Raw genomic sequence first — 16,842 nt, forward strand, 5'->3', positions numbered from 1 at the left:
TGGCCATTTACTTCTTTGTAAATTACTAGTTTTCAATCTCCTTTATTGATTTATTTGAGCTTTTATTAGTTAAAATAATAGCCTTTTGTGAAAAGATGAATTATTTTTTCCCTGAATTGACTCTCCTAGGACTTATAAAAATTATAATGTGTACTAGTTACCCAGAATATTTTTAATCACATATATCTAACATTTTCTAGTATGTGAATTTTGTGTTTATTAGGACAATCTACTCACCCCAAGATGATTTCTTTTTAAATGGTTTATTGATCGATTGGTGCATCTGGATTTTGGTTTTATATTTTTCCATATAATTAGTCCCTTTCCTCTCTCCCTTCCTATGTCCCTTCTAAGAGCCACACCTGAGGGGTGAATTTTCTGTAGCCTCAGGATTTGATGCAACCTCAGTGGCCAGAACTGGTATCTGCCCTCTCCTCTTGTGAAATGTCTAATGTCAAGATTGGCTTCTAGTAGGAGGGACAGTGTGGGCCCCTGGAAACTTATTTGTACCAGCAATAGCATGGATTGTTTTACTTTCCTCTTCAGTTTCTCTTCTCATTAACTTAAGTGGCAAAAGACTTTCGGCTTCTCCCCTGATGGTGCAAAAGGCTGGGGGACCCACGTGTGGGTCTCTCTACACTACATACCTCTCTGTCCCCCTTAGCTGACCCTGAGACTCTGCAGCACCTCCCGGCTCAGAGCTTTCTATGATATCTCCTGCCATCTTTACTTAATGATGCGGATGACTGGAAGCTTCTAGCCACCAGCCCTTTCCACAGTCTGAGTACTGCTGATGTCATTTGGCCATTGCTTGTTTGTTTTCATTACTCTCTTGTAGCAATGGCGGGGGTGGGAGTGGGAAGCATCTGAGATCTGGCTTTACTCCTCTATCTTAAATAACAGGAAGTTCAAACTATTGTAATCATTTAAAATCATCCACTGCCATGGGAAAATGGCTAAAATAAATAGCCCACAGCAATCACTTCTATAAAGAAAATTGTGTCTCTTGAGAAAAGATACTAAAATCCAAGGAAATTTTCAAAAGGAAATTTCAATCAGTGTTATTAATTGGTCCATATTCAGATAGGACTATTTCTGATTCATATCTTTGGAAGTGCCAATCCTTATCAAATTCTTCAAAGAATACCTAAACCTGAAAGTATATAATATTAATTCTTTTTGTTCCTCCTTTCCATCACCACATAATCTGGCAGAAACAACATAAAAAAGTTATAAACTAAGGATACTAACATAGCAATGGAATACATGATTTTTTTTTCCCATGGTAATTCAACAGCTGTTCTATGGGTATCAAATATCTCTAGCATTAAACAATACAGGAAATTAATAATTTCAAGCACAACTTAGATCGGTGCTTTACTTATGAGTTTTCAGGCCCAACTCAGATTTTAAGTGTATGTGAGCAGCTTTTAAATAAATGTTAAACAACATTTAACATTTGTCCTTTCCAACACTCTCCTTTTCTATCACCTTTCCAAAATCTGCTCTAGAAATAATTTGACAACATTAAATATGTAAGTATTATAATTTTTGTATTAAAGCCAGTTTCAAGTTTTTAACATAATTTTTGTATTAAAGTCAGATTCATTGGAAGTCTATTCTTTACCTATTTTTCAAAATTCTTGATGTCTCTTTCCATTTAGAACAGTTGCATTTTCACAAAGCTATTTGATGTATTTTTTTTGTTTTTGTTTTTGTTTAACAGATACATAAATCTGAGCTCAGTGTTTAGTTTCTGACTCTATATAAGCTTCATGTTTCTCACTTATACAAGGCCCGTGGAAGATGCCCTCCAGGACACATTTTCTTCTGTACCTTCAAAGATGAAAGACTTCTACCAAAGGGATACATTTTGCCTCAAGCTTTCAAAAATGTGATATCCAAGTTCATTACTTGTGCTGCATTCCAGTCAACTGGAGTCAAATCCATGGAAGAGAATCACCACCCGAGACCTTGTCTGCCATTTAGAAAATGACTTCCCAAACCACAGAAGGTTAATTTGGAGCCTACCTCTCCATACATGGATTTGTTTTTCTCTCTGAGGAATCCAAGCCAGCGATAACCAGGGCACTATCTTGTCGGATGCTGATATTTCTGCTGTCAAAAAAAAAAACAAAAACAAAAATAAAAACGAATAACTTTTTTTCCTCCTCAACCTCCCATACAAGGTCCCAAACTACCGCCCTGGGCCTGTGGGTTCCTCGCAAGCTACCAGATTGTGCAATGTACTATCACAGAATGTCATATTAGAGGCCTGTTCCAGTCTCATCCAATAAGTAATCTGGCATGAAGAGAAGTTAACTGAATTAGTAGCCAGTTGGGACACTTTGTGACCTACTCTTCAGGAACCAAGTCCTCTGAACTTTTCCATTCTGCTTTGCCTTCATACTTTAATAGGGACCGAATCTCCATTAACAATTGAACGGCGACAATAAGTGCCATCAGGAAAAGGAAATTCAATTTTCGTGGGGGATGACAGCCTTACCTTTTCGCGCTTAATTGGCCGTATTGTCTCCAAAAGTTAATTGGTTACTTAGTCCAGGTAGTTAGTAAAATGTTTAGCTGCGTCAAAAAGCTCAGGCTCCCACTGTTAATGGGGCATGAAATGGAATGTTTGATACTGCAAATAAAATCAGTGATATTCAAGGATGTTATGGTAGGTAATGCGTTGAAACTGCCATTTAATGGGTCCTGGAAGATTAGGGTAGTGTCAGCCGGAACCGCCCGGTCTCTTTTCTGACATTGTTAGTTGCCTCTTCATTTACTTAACGGCTGTCTGCACTGATTACATAGGCATAAAACTCCGTACAAAAAAACAACAGAGACACGCTCTATTAGCAGTCCAATTAGAACTATTTGCATATTACAGTTCATTTCTGCTTAAGTGAATCCCTAATACAACTTTAGGAAAAAAAAAATTCTATTGTGTCGTTTGAAAGAAAGAGAAAAGAAAAGCCTTAAAGGTGATCTCTCCTTTCTTTTTTCTCACTTTGTTTTTTAATCTCTCTCTCTCTTTCTCTCTCTCCCTCATTTCAAATATTATATACTTTGAGCTGAAAAGGAGAAAATAACAACGCTGAACTTGAGATAATGTTGTTGAGATTTGTAAAGACTAGGGCATTCTTGTGACAACTCAGTCCTTAGGCAAAAATCCGGGCCAGTGTCACCCATTGCTGTTATGCTTCATTTAGAGAAGGTGTCTACTTTTGAGATGTGTTTATAGTTTGTTTTAGATCCACTTTACTTAGAATTTTCCAGCAAAGACAGTAATCTCTGTAACAATGTCCCTGGCAGGGCAGAGTCCTTTCTGTGGTATCCCTTCCCTACACAATTACAGAGGGTGGAAAATGCAGTTCTGTGTCATTTCTGTTCCACTAAAGGTTCTGACTGTGGACACCTCGGGGATTTTCAACTACACACAACATCAACACACGTGACATCAATTTCTCTTCACGCAGGTAAGGATGGTGACAAGTGGGGTTAAAAGCAAAACTGGAGACCTCACTTTACCAGACATTTATCTGATTTTCCAAATCTTAGTCCTTAGAAATGACATTATTTGATGGCTACTTATAAATGTATTAGGAATACTTTATTTGCATTATTATTAATATTACTAAATGATGATCATATAGAAATCAGAGGGCCTTTTATTGAAGTTGGAAAGTCATCTCTCCCTAGCATAGGCCTTGGTAAATTCTAATGAATTAAAAGCAGCATGCTTTCCTAAACTGATGCGTGAAGAATGTAGAGAGTGTTTTAAGACAGCAAGCACAGTTTGTCACGATGTTTTTAAGATGCTCCACGGACACTCACATCATTCTCCAATCTCACTGAGTCCTGTGAGTTTATGGAAGACTGGGAGATTATAGAAATAATTATTAAATTGAATAGGAGCATGCTGGAAAGGAGAAATGGCTCAACTGCACTGAATCTCTGGCAGGTCCTGCAGGTGACAGGAAGAGGACAATGATGGCACATGGGTACCACTGAGAGTTTCAGTGGATGGTGGGGCAGGAGGGTAGAAGGATGCCAGTATAGGGAGTTTCAAAGCATTTGGCGTCTCATGGCAGTCACTATGGCTAACTGCAATGGTTATAGTGATGTCTTTTCAATCTAGTGTTGAACCATTTATTTGGGATGCACATACAACTCCTTCAATTTAAAACAAAAAAGTACAGAAAGCACAAGACTGGAAACCACCCCCTAAAACATCTGGGCTGGACAGCAGAAAAGAGCAGGAGAGGGAAAGGACTTTGTTATTTTGGGGATTATCATGATGTCATCACCTCATGTTGCTGGCAAGTTTCCCTTTAGACCAAGCCGTGGCTCCTGCCCTGAGCTTACAATCATGCCCTTGAATTTTCTAGGCCCAAGAACAATGAAAACTCCTATGCTTGATGAATTATCCTTTTGCCCTGAATGGACTCTAAGATGAGATGTGCCAGTGAGGATGCATTACAGCCATTTGATTGGTCCTCGGAGTAGTTACCTAAAACAGCTATGTGACATATATAATGTTCACACACTTATACTAATACCAACAGAGTTTTTCCAACACTGGCATCACCCAATTCTCTTTTGTCCTCCAAACCTAATTTCACAGGTCAGCCCACCCTCCACGATTCTCTGAATTTGACAGTCGCTGGAAGAGTTCAGGTGTTGACCATGGCAAATAGAGGAACAGAGATGAGGATTATTAAAAGTGACAAATACACTATTCAGGAAACGTGAGCAATTCCTAACTGGCCCTTTTTCTTGATCATCTCTAAGCCATCATTTTAAGTGTAACAAGTACGCAATTGTAAGAAAAAGCAGAGAGGAAAGACAGCAACAACAATAGCAGCCACCTAACCCCAAAGCAGTGTAAACAAACCAAACAAAAAAGCCTATCAGAGGGGGAGGCAAAATCCTCGATCTGTCATTTTCAATTCTTTTCACCACAGGAGTGGAGGCGCAATGTGAAATGTGCTGGCTCTGACTGCCATAGGTATTGTTTGGACGCCCCGGTGGGTCCTCTGTGCCCTGCCTCCTGCTTTCATCCAGCTCTTATTAACACCACCACCAGAGGAACACCGTCAGAGGCAGAGGCTGACACACCGGCCCATTGCCTGGGTGAAGCAGCCCTGCCACGGGTGGCAAGGAGTGAGTGCCAGAGAGAGTGAGCCAGACAGCTCTGAGACATGTACTTTTGCCCCTGAAAGCAGTCATTGCACCCCGCCAGGAAAACAGCTCTCTAGAAAAGCACTGCCTGCTAGTAAAATGGACTAAATCAGTAAACAGTGATTAAGGCTCTGGCTCTGCAACTGTTGTCACCACCTCAGACACATGGCTTCTCCTCCCTATACACACGCACACACAGGGAAAAAAAAAAAGAAAGAAAGAAAAGAAAAACCAAGCAATATAGCCAAAGTTGAGATCTAGAGGGAGTTAGCTGAAGAGTTGAGGAGAAAGAACAATTCATGCCTCTTGAAGAGGAGATGCTGTTTTCCTGAAAAATGAAATGAATATTTTTGGATATTCATTTCTCTTACTTTTTTTTTGGACTTGCAATGAGAATTGCCTTTCTAAATAAAACATCAAGCAATGAATATAAACAGTAGATGGTTCAATTCAACATCTACTCCTTATTTGTCTGATTCAGTAATGTGCAGAATATAATCTAAATCCCTCCAATAGGTGGGATAAACAGAAGAAGCATAACATGTCTTGATATGTGCTGTTTAGCAGAAACGTGTCAGTTCATCACATTGCTTTCTTGAGTCAGAAGACTAAATCTCACATGCACAAGTATACATACATATGTACCCTTCGATCTTCCTGTGTATGGATATAGATAGATTTCATATGTAAATATAATTATAGGAGTTCATGGTTTTAATCTTTTCAATAATGCTATAGCCATAATAATTTAAAATATGTTCTACCTTTCACCATGAAAATGTGTTTACATGGAGCATAGTCATTGTGCCTGTGCTTTGAACCCTGTAGAGAAGGCTCACTGGGACTCTAGAATATAGGAGTATAATCCAAGAAGACCCTGACAACTTGGAGAAATGGTCAGAAACAAGGAGAATGAGGTCTTCTGAGTGCAGGGTCACACATCAGAGAAGGAAAAAAATAATGACCTCCACATAGGGCTGGCAGCAACTCTTAGGCTGACCGTGAATCACAAGTGTGGACTGTGTGGGCTAGCAGACTCCTGAGTGGCCACTGCACTCTGCCAGGCCATGGAACGAAACTGCATCTAGCCTTAGCCCACCTAACTCAATCCTGGTTCAGAACAGTATGATTCAAAGTTAATGAAGAGGAGTCTGAGAAAGACATTTTAATCAAAAGGAAAACAGACAAACCTCAAAGACTTAAAAAGTCTACTTTTTATTTATAAAGTCTACACATATATAAATGATGGTCCTCAAAGGAAATTGCAAAATATTATATGGACTATTTCCCACACATCTCTAAAAATAGCAGCTTATGAAAAACAACTCAATTTATTGTTGAAGAAACTGTCACAATCTGTGCCCCTGCCAAATCTCCTGTTGAAATATAATCCCCAGTGTTGGAGGTGAGGCCTGGCAGGAAGTGTTTGGATTATGGGGACGGATCTCTCATGAATGGCTTAGCGAGCCATCCTCTTGATGATGAGTGAATTCCCAGGAGATCTGGTTGTTTAAAAGTGCGTGACTTGCATTTCTCTAATGACCAGTGATGAAGACCTCAGATACCATCTCACGCCAGTTAGAATGGTGATCATTAAAAAATCAGGAGACAACAGATGCTAGAGAGGATGTGGAGAAATAGAAATGCTTTTACACTGTTGGTCAGAGTGTAAATTAGTTCAAACATTGTGGAAGACAGTGCGGCAATTCCTCAAGGATCTAGAAATAGAAATACCATTTGACCGAGCAATCCCATTATGGGTATATACCCAAAGAATTACAAATCATTCCATTATAAAGACACAGGCACAAATATGTTTATTGCTGCACTGTTTACAATAGAAAACACTTGGAACCAACCCAAATGCCCATCAGTGACAGACTGAATAAAGAGAATGTGGCACATATACACCATGGAATACTATGCAGCCATAAAAAATATGAGTTCGTGTCCTTTGCAGGGACATGGATGAAGCTGGAAACCATCATTCTCAGCAAACTGACACAAGAACAGAAAACCAAAGGCCACATGTTCTCACTCATAAGTGGGTGTTGAACAATGAGAACACATGGACACAGGGAGGGGAACATCACACAACAGGGCATGTTGGGGGGTGGAGGGATAGGGAAGGGATAGGAGGGGATGGGAGGGATTGGGGAGGGATAGCATTAGGAGAAATACCTGTTGTAGACGATGGGCGGATGGATGCAGCAGATCACCGTGGCACGTGTTTACCTATGTAACAAACCTGCAGATTCTGCACATGTACCCCAGAACTTAAAGTATAATAAATAAGTTAAAAAGAGAAAAAAAAGTGTGCGACATGTGCCCTGTCCACTCATGCTCCTAGTCTGGCCATGTGAGATGCCTGATCCTCATTTCCCTTCTGCCACGGCTGTAAGTTTCCTGAGGCTTCACCAGAGACCTAGTGGATGCCAGCACCATGCTTCCTGAATAGCCTGGAGAACTATAAGCCAATTAAATCTCTTTCCTTTTTAAATTACCCAGCTTTAGGTACTGCTTTTTTTTCTAAGATGGAATTTTGCTTTTGTTGCCCAGGTTGGAGTGCAATAGCATGATGTTGGCTCACTGCAACCTCCGCCTCCCAGGTTCAAGCGATTCTCCCACCTCAGCCTCCCAAGTAACTAGGATTATAGGCATGCATCAACACATCTGGCTAATTTTGTATTTTTAGTAGAGACAGGGTTTCTCCAAGTTGGTCAGGCTGGTCTTGAACTCCTGACCTCAAGTGATCCTCCCACCTCAGCCTCCCAAAGTGCTGGGATTACAGGCTTAGGTAATTCTTGACAGCAATGAAGAACAGGGGCACAGGGCATCTCCACCAAGTGCAGTCCCTGCAGCAATGCTGAACAGTGTTCATAGATGGCACTGAGTGCTAGCAACTAGACATGTCAAAGGGAAGAGGAAATAAAGACATGGGGAAAAGCCCAAGATGAAGAAAAAAGAGAAAAGGAAGAGTATAAGTGCAGTTATGGATATACAACCATACTCAGGGGTCATGTGGGTAGTAGAGGCAGAAATTAATCTAAGGACCCTGATTTTTTTCAAATGCATAGTGTAATAGTAATAGTAGAAATGACAGTAATAAATAACATTCACTGAAGTATGAAAAACCCTGTTGGCCATTAAGAATCTCCACTTTGGTCATGAAGGAAACTGAGCCCTAGAAAGGTGTTTAACTTATTTGCCAACCCACTATTTCTAGGGATTTTGACAAGCATTTAACTGTTTCCCTCTTCACTGACAAATGTGTTAAGGAAATTCTGTAAATGTATGCAAATTACTACCCCATTGTAAGGTTTATTATTTCTTGGTATAAACTGTGCTTGCATGTGTTATGGAAGTGGTGGTAAGAGCATTCAAAGTTATTAAAGTATCTTGAAGCAGTGATTCTGTTTCATGTTTGACGGTGGTCATCATGGTGAGACTTTGTGTGAGTGTGTACGTGCAGGACTGGCTACTTAATTTGCAGGGCCCAGTGAAAAATTAAAATGTGGGACTCTGCCAAGGACCCAGACATCCCCTACCCAAGGGCTGAACTCAACACAGGGAAGGCAGCCAACCCTGACTCACAGCAGATTGCAACCTCCCTTTCAGGATGTGCTAGGTATTTGAATTAGCACCTGCCAATTTGCATTCTGAATGCACCCTAATACTGCAGGAACAGGGCAGGGCTAGTGTCCACCTTTCCCTGCCCCAAGACAGCACAGCATGCCCACCTTTTCTGACCTTCCATAAGCCTACACCTAGACTTGCAGGTGGCCAAGGACTATACTGAACAGAAACTTGCTCTGGTTGCATGCCCATGAAATCCACTGTGCGTGCATCATATACCACAATATACTTACTAGGGAATTTTAAAAAATATTTTCACATTTGCTTAAGATAAACATTGCAAGACTGTCTCTAATAAATGCAATTTTGAAAATTGTCCCCCATATGAGGCCATGAATAATTCCAAACAACACAGAATAATTCATGGCTGCCGTTTTAATTTTTATTTATTTATTTATTTATTTATTTATTTATTGTTTTTTAGAAATGTGGCCTCACAATGCTGCCTAACCTGGAGTGCCATGGCTATTCATAGGCACCATCATAGAGCCTACAGCCTCAAAATTTTGTGCTCAATTGATCATCCTCAGGACAGGGATAATAGCTGGTGCTACTGGGCCAAGCTAATTCATGGCTCTCTTTTTTATCCAAGTCTGGTAACCAGTTTATAGTCTCATCACTGAGTGTCATCATTTTCCCTTACATGCAATGGTAGTATCTATTATAGTTTATATAATATATAAAATAACAGAATAAATATCACCAGGCTGTTATATATTATAATATATAAAATAACAGATATTATATTTATTATATCAGATATACCAGATATTATAACAGATATTATGTTTATTATATCTGTTATTTTATATATTATATTATATAGTATTAGATATATACAAATAAGTACATATGTGTGTATATATTTTTTTCAGTAAGAGAAGTAAATTATGTCAACTCTAAATTGTAATTCCCAAAAAAACTGCCTTTCAAGGAAGTGACATTTTCATTGGTCTTTATATTCATAGACAAACCCAAAACACAGCTATTATTAGGGAAAATGTGTTCCATTATGAATCTGTTTGAGAAATGATAAATAATATTGAAACTCTCTTAAGGTGGTAATTTAATAGAATAAAATAGCTTCAAACACCTCTTTACTCCCATTTAATTTCACCTTTACTCACGGGTAATCACTGATGTAACTCATTGTAAGCTTTTCTAAACACCGAGGATTTATTTTGCTTTGAGACGTTCATTTGGAGATTTCGAAACTCATCTCAAATTTTGAAGAGACTTCTTTCATAAATATCTTTACATTAATCTGTTTATAGCCAAGCAGGACCATGTCAGTCCTGCAACTTGTCAGTGGAATTGCAAATCTTGGTTTTTTGCCAGCCTTCCTTCTCTCTTGTCAGGTGGGTATAATCGAAAGTAGGAGTTGGGGCAGTTCTTTCAACTCTGCCATATAATCTGCATGGGTCCCCAACCCTAGCAAAAGCATGGAGTTGGCTATATAGACATAGTTTTAAACAAGGTTCCTTGCAATGATTTCTACCCTAATCCCCTTCTATATAAGAACTGGAGCTGCCACTGCTCTTCAACCCCAGGAAAGACTTCTGGTGTTAAGAGAGTCAAAGTCACCTATGCAGAATTTAAAGGACACCAAGCCACTTATTAAGCTTTCTAATTCCCCTTCCACCATCTCCCTCAAATATCAGACATCAGTCAGGAGAACTGCGATTATCCCTTCCCTAAACTCCTCCTTACCCTAAAAATCAATCTTACACACCTGCCAAGGTGATGGCCATTTAAATTAGCCTATCTGATTACCAAAATTAAACCAATCCAGGATCCTCCTCTGCATTAAGAAGTCAGCTTAAAAAAAATACCTGATCACCGTCAATGTCATTAAGTAGGCAGCACATTATAGCAGAAAGGACATGGACATTAAAGTGATTCAAATTCTGATTTCGCTTTTATTAGCTTTGTGAACTCAGGGAAGTAGCTTGTTCTCCTGGAGCCTCAGTGTATTCAACCAAATGTAGAAGTGATCACAATAAATGGGACAATCTATGTGTCCCTGCCTTGTAGATAACAAGGTTATTTATACATCTGATCATTACACACACACACATATATATATTATTATATATATATATAACAAAATGAAATAATCTTGCCATTTTTTGTGTTCAAAGTCTTAAGGAACTGGGGAAGAAGGCATATATCTATTTGTCTGTCTATCTATCTATCTATCTATCTATCTATCTATCTATCTATCTATCTAGGCTGAAGTTTAGTGGTGTCATCTCTGCTCACTGCAACCTCCACCTCCCAGGCACAAGCAATTCCCCTGCCTCAGCCTTTTCAGTAGCTGGGATTACGGGTGCCCACCACCACACCCAGCTAATTTTTGTATTGTTAGTAGAGATGGGGTTTCACCATGTTGGCCAGGCTGGTCTCAAATTCCTGACCTCAAGTGAGCCTCCCGCCTTGATCTCCCAAAGTGCTGGGATTATAAGCATGAGCCACCATGCCCGGCCAAATATATTATATTTTTATAACTTTAATGTGGAAAAAGCGATTCACAGAAAGAGAAAGGGAGGTTCCGAATGAGACTCCCAGTGTAAGTTGTGGAAACTTGAGATGTAATTCAAAGGCATCCTACAGCCTGAGGAAGAGAGACAGTCAATGAAAACAGGAACAGAAAAGAAAAATTGGTTTACCTTTCAATTGTTCTAACACTATCTTCATTCCTACTCCCCAGTTCTCCCACTACACAGATTGTTATGGGGGACACGTTGTTCCTTAATGTGCAAAGTTAGTGTTTGTTTGCACATAATGAATTAACTCCAAAAAGGAAAAGTGACCAGAAACCCTTTCCTTTTCTCTATGCATCTCTGTTAATAAGAAGGTGTAATTCCCTAGAGAAAACACTGGTGAAACAGAATTCTACTGCTGTGTTTGTGGCCCCCAATCAGGACAACAATTGAAAACTGAAGCAGATCGTCTAAGAGTGAAATGCAAATCAAACACGTGAATATACCTACATATATTCCCATACTATTTTCATCATTGATTAACCAGACACACGACCTTTTCAGTAAGAGAAATAATTGGCAGTTTTAACAGACAAAAAATTGATCCCATTACTCAGGATAGAATTTTCCACCTTTTGCAAAAGAGATGCTTATTAAAGAGGTCAGTTTATCCCCCCTCAGGGTCATGCATATGTAAGTAAGCAGGGCTATTATGTGCCATCTATGAGAATGGAGGGGTGAGCCATAAACACAAACATTCACATGCAGCCAGGTCTCCAGCGTTCCTGTTCACCAATTACAGTAATGCTGATGACATATCTAGTTTAATGCATATGGCATTAAAGTAGTCCCCCCTTTTCTAGGAAAATCTAATTACAACAAACCCAAGCACTCAATCAAACCTGTTATTCTGTGGCTAAACAGCCTGGTGTTAATGCAATTTGAGGAGATACAGGCCGTGACTAGAGACGTCATGTATTAACAATATCTAATGGGAGCTCCCGTAGGTAAATGAATATGCTAACAAGCAAGATCACTGCTAAATCTAATATCTTTAAGCTGTTTAATTCCAAACAGTCCCTTAATAAATCAATTGACCGGGAGAGCTGATGCCCCTATCAATTATTCAAGAGGGCAAATAAATATTTCAGATGATTTGATAGGAAGGATGGTGCTGGTCTTATAGAAAGCTTTGCATTTCATTAGCCTCTTGCTAAAAGTTTTATAATGAGCAGAACACAGGTGGCATCCCCACTGCAGAAATGGGAATGGGGGAAATAAGAGATTGGAGATCAAGACTTCCTTCATCTCTGCATTATTTCATTATCCAAACTTTTCTTTTGTAATGTGAAAATTGGAGTCAAGTCCCCCAAAGAATTATCATTCTTTGCAATCACAAAGGAAATTAAAATGATCAAAAGTATGTCATATTGGAAGCGTCTTAATTGTCATTCCTATTGGAAATGCAATTATCAGATACCAATATCATGAATATAATTTATGCGGTTCCACATCCAAATAGCCCTTCACCAAATATTTAATATTATCAATTCCATTTTCCAGAAGAAAAAACTGAGTTCCCCTAGTCATTTAGAAAGTGCTGACTAGGTCACCTGTGTTTGAAAGTAGGCACTTTTTTTCTTCTTTAGAGACCATTATTCATATTGAAAGTGTACATTCCTGTTTAACATGACATCTGTCTTATGAATAATCCACATTTAGGTTGTGATCCTTTGTACCAAGAAATAAAAGAAATGGAAAAGCATCAGAGTGATCGGCATCATTTTTCTTAATGTGCATGTGAACGTTTGGGTGTTTAAAATGGACTTAGTAGAGAAAGAGTCAAGAAAAAAAAAAAGAATGCAACTAAGTCAGTTACCCCTGGAATAGGGGACACAAACAGTACCACTGTTGCCTCTTGCTTCATACTGTGGAGGTGGTGACCCAGATGCTGTTGGAAATGCTTGAAAACTACTGATGCCTTAAATAAGCATTTCCATATTATCTGTGAAAGGGAAGTATTTGTCTCTTTTTTTTGTAAGCTCAGAAATTGATCAAACAAGTTTATCAAATTTTAAGATTGCAGGCTGTGAAACTAAAATAGCGTGTCATCTCTTAACAGCATTTTACAGTTTACAAATGTAAAATCTCTGTTAAATTACTGTAAGCATTATTGTTATGAGAAGTACTGTAGAAGAGAAAAAGAATTTAGATTATCTGAAAAATAAAACTTAATTGTCAGAATGTTCGAATGTAAAAGCAGTTGACAACTATTTTTCTAAATAAAAAGATCCATATAAAAATCAGTGAATGAGTATTTTCTGTGCAGGCAGTTATACTCTACAAAATACTCAATGAGCTATGAAAAAGACATCTCAGCTACAGAAAATCATAATTTAAATGTTAGGTTTGTTCATTTTCAGCTTCATGAATCAATAGAGTAAATCCTTTATATTACTCTGTAAGTAAAATCTGGTCATGTTTAAAATCAGATTTGGGGACTTCTACTCATCAGAAGTACCTTTTCATGGAGCCATCATTAAGTGTTTATTTCTTTAATATTCTCAACCCCACAGAAACCATCAAGAATTTAAACAAGGTGACAGATGTAACATATCTGGCAATGTCCTCATTTTCCCCTGTCTCAAATACCTAGTGATTACAGAAATATATTTGTTTATTTATTTATTTTTATTGTACTTTAGATTCTGGGGTACATGTGCAGATCATGAAAGATTGTTGCATAGGTCCATTCATGGCAAGGTGGTTTGCTGCTTCCAACCCCCCATACCTGACATTTCTCCCCACGTTATCTCTCCCCACCCTCCCTCCCACTATTCCTCCCCCAGTCCCCTGAATGGACCCGGGTGTGTGATGCTCCCCTCTCTGTATCCATATGTTCTCATTGTTCAACACCCTCCTTATTGTTAAATTAACTTTACCTGAAAAAAAGAGAAATTCATATTGAATCAGAAATTTAAAAAAAAATCTTAAAGATGGAAGGCATGTGAAATTGGACTTAAGGAGGGGACAAGAGCCAGAAATATATCAAGATAGAACTTCTATGGATGGTAGAATTATGTCCTAGGATGCTCCAAAGAGAGGTAACAGAAAGGGTACCCCATGGGATGACACTTTGGATGCCATATCTGGAGGGTTTAGGCATCCATACCCTTTATAACTATACTTTCTGAAGGAATCAGGAAACAGAGTGTGGTGATACCGAAGCTGGAAAGAAAGATTTCATACTCTAAAGACAAAATATTAGTATTTTCTGTTCATCACTGAGGAAGGCCTGTGTAATTAAATGCATAAACTGGTGTACCTGACCAAGAAACACACACAGTTGGGTAAAGACAAGAAAGATACCTATCTCTACAACTTTGGGGAACAGAGAAAACAGATCAATATATCAAAATAAGCAGAGCTGGCAGGCTGCAGTGGCTCACACCTGTAATCCCAGCACTTTGGGAAGGTGAAGCCTGTTGATCACCTGAGGTCAGGTATTTGAGACCAGCCTGATCAGCATGGTGAAACCCTGTCCCTACTCCAAATGCAAAAATAAGCCGGGCATGGTGGCAGGTGCCTGTAGTCCCAGGTACTTAGGAGGCTGAGGCAGGAGAATCGCTTGATCCCAGGGGTGGTTGCAGTAAGACGAGATCATGCCACTGCACTCCAGCGTGGGCAACAGAACGAAACTCTGTCTCACAAATAAATAAATAATACCACAGTTAAAACCCTAAGAGAGATGTAGGAAGCTAGGCAGTCCACTACAAAGGCAATTAAAGAGTTCAGAAATAAAATTATCATCATAAAAATATGATTATTAACAATAATACTGATAAAAATAGTAATAAAATTTCAATCCAGTGAATGAATAGCACAGTAAGCAAAACTGAAAAATGTATTTAGTGAGCTGGAAGACTATTTAACATTTATATAGACTCCTGTCTAAATTTTCAACAAGAAATTGATCTTACATTAACTCCTGCCAAAGAATGGCTTGAGACAGGAGATATTTCTGCGTAGTGGATGAAGGCACAAATTAACCATCTCTCCTCTCCTCTAAGAACCAAACGTTTTATCTTCAGGTTAAACTAAATCATCAAACCACAACTACCAGGGCAATAAAATCTTAATTTTCAAAGCAATGCCTTCTTTGAGTTGAGATTTAACAGTATATTCTCAGCCTTCACAGGAAGGTATTACTAGAAATGGCCTTTTGAAGAATGTTCTGTATTTTCAGATCAGAGTTGAAGACATTGCCCACCAGATTAACTAGTGTCCCATAGATGAAGATCTATATGACATTTTTTGTGCTAGACATTTAGCACAGAAAAATAATTTTTCCCCAGGAGATTTTCTTTATATGGTGACATAAAATCTATATTTCAATGTGTATCCCTTTTGCTTTGTTTGCCAGGAAGCCCCTAGCTAAATATATTAATTAACTAAATGATTCCAGATATGTGAAACATACATTTGTATGTTCTTTATGATGTTTTAAATGTCTTATTTTTAAAATTTGACCTTAGGCTTTTATAGAAATAGGCAATTAAAATAAATAAATTTGACATTTTAAGCTGCCTAAAGGGTTTTATAAACAGCTAAGTTTATGTAATAAGTAAATAATAAAACATAAATTGAGTAGGGTCCCACTGTTCATCTAGGAGAATGGCCTCTAAGTAATGGTTGGAAAACTAAAGCACATTAGATTGAGTTCTGGTTTACTAAAATCAAGGCAACAGATTCTAAACTTCAATTATCATCAACACTAGTCAAATCTTACTTTCATACTTCACAACTCTTGAAGACTTTTCCTTCTCTCCTCTAACACATAATACTTTAACTTCTTTCTCATCTAAAGTAGATGACATCATATCCTCCCTCTCAGAACAGTAAGCTTTATGAAGAAATGTTATCTTTGCCCTGCTACCAATCATACAAACCTACATACATCTTTCATCCCTATTGTTTCAATAACTGAGTTTGAAAGAATGGGGATCTCACAGGGGATGTGAAATTAAATTGAATGTTTATTTTATTATATGTCCTACTAAACACCCATAACAGAAAAGAGAGCTTGAACAACACTTTAAACAAATTAGATTTAACAGACAAATATAGAACACTCTACCCCACAAGAGCAGAATACACATTTTTCTCAAGTGCACATGGAACAGTCTCCAGTGTAGACCATATCTTAGGCTACAAAACAAGTCTTAATCAATTTAAAAAGACTGAAATTACACAACATGTCCTCTTAAAATTACTATCAAATATAACTAAAAATAACAGAAGGAAAACTGGAAAATTTGTAAATGTGATAAGAGAGCACTTCTCCATGATAATACAAAGAAGGAGGGATGGACAAGAATGAAAATATAGGTAGATTTACATGATTGGCAGTGGGGAAGAGGACAGTTACTGAAATTGAAGTATAGATGTCTCCAACTATTGTAGAACTATTTTTCCTTACAGTTCTACCAATGTTTCCTTGTTAGTTGTTGGGGCTCTTCTATTTGGTGCATATATATTT

The 16,842-nt window shown here is 38.3% G+C and overlaps 1 protein-coding gene across 29 annotated transcripts in view; it reads right to left on the bottom strand.

The window, feature by feature from the left end:
• The window catches only part of LOC103793610 (uncharacterized), a 592,261-nt gene that overhangs the window by 283,678 nt on the left and 291,741 nt on the right, over positions 1 to 16,842 (bottom strand). For 27 of the 29 annotated variants that reach the window (XR_013519261.1, XR_013519259.1, XR_013519258.1 and 24 more), the window contains one exon: positions 2,032 to 2,118. The gene's annotated coding sequence lies outside the window, so the exon portion shown is untranslated. The remainder of the gene's footprint in view (positions 1 to 2,031; positions 2,119 to 16,842) is intronic. The other 2 variants (XR_013519250.1, XR_013519249.1) reach the window with 1 other exon arrangement.

The sequence above is a fragment of the Callithrix jacchus genome, chromosome 6 (genome assembly GCF_049354715.1).
Source record: "Callithrix jacchus isolate 240 chromosome 6, calJac240_pri, whole genome shotgun sequence".
Taxonomy (NCBI): Eukaryota; Metazoa; Chordata; class Mammalia; order Primates; family Cebidae; genus Callithrix; species Callithrix jacchus.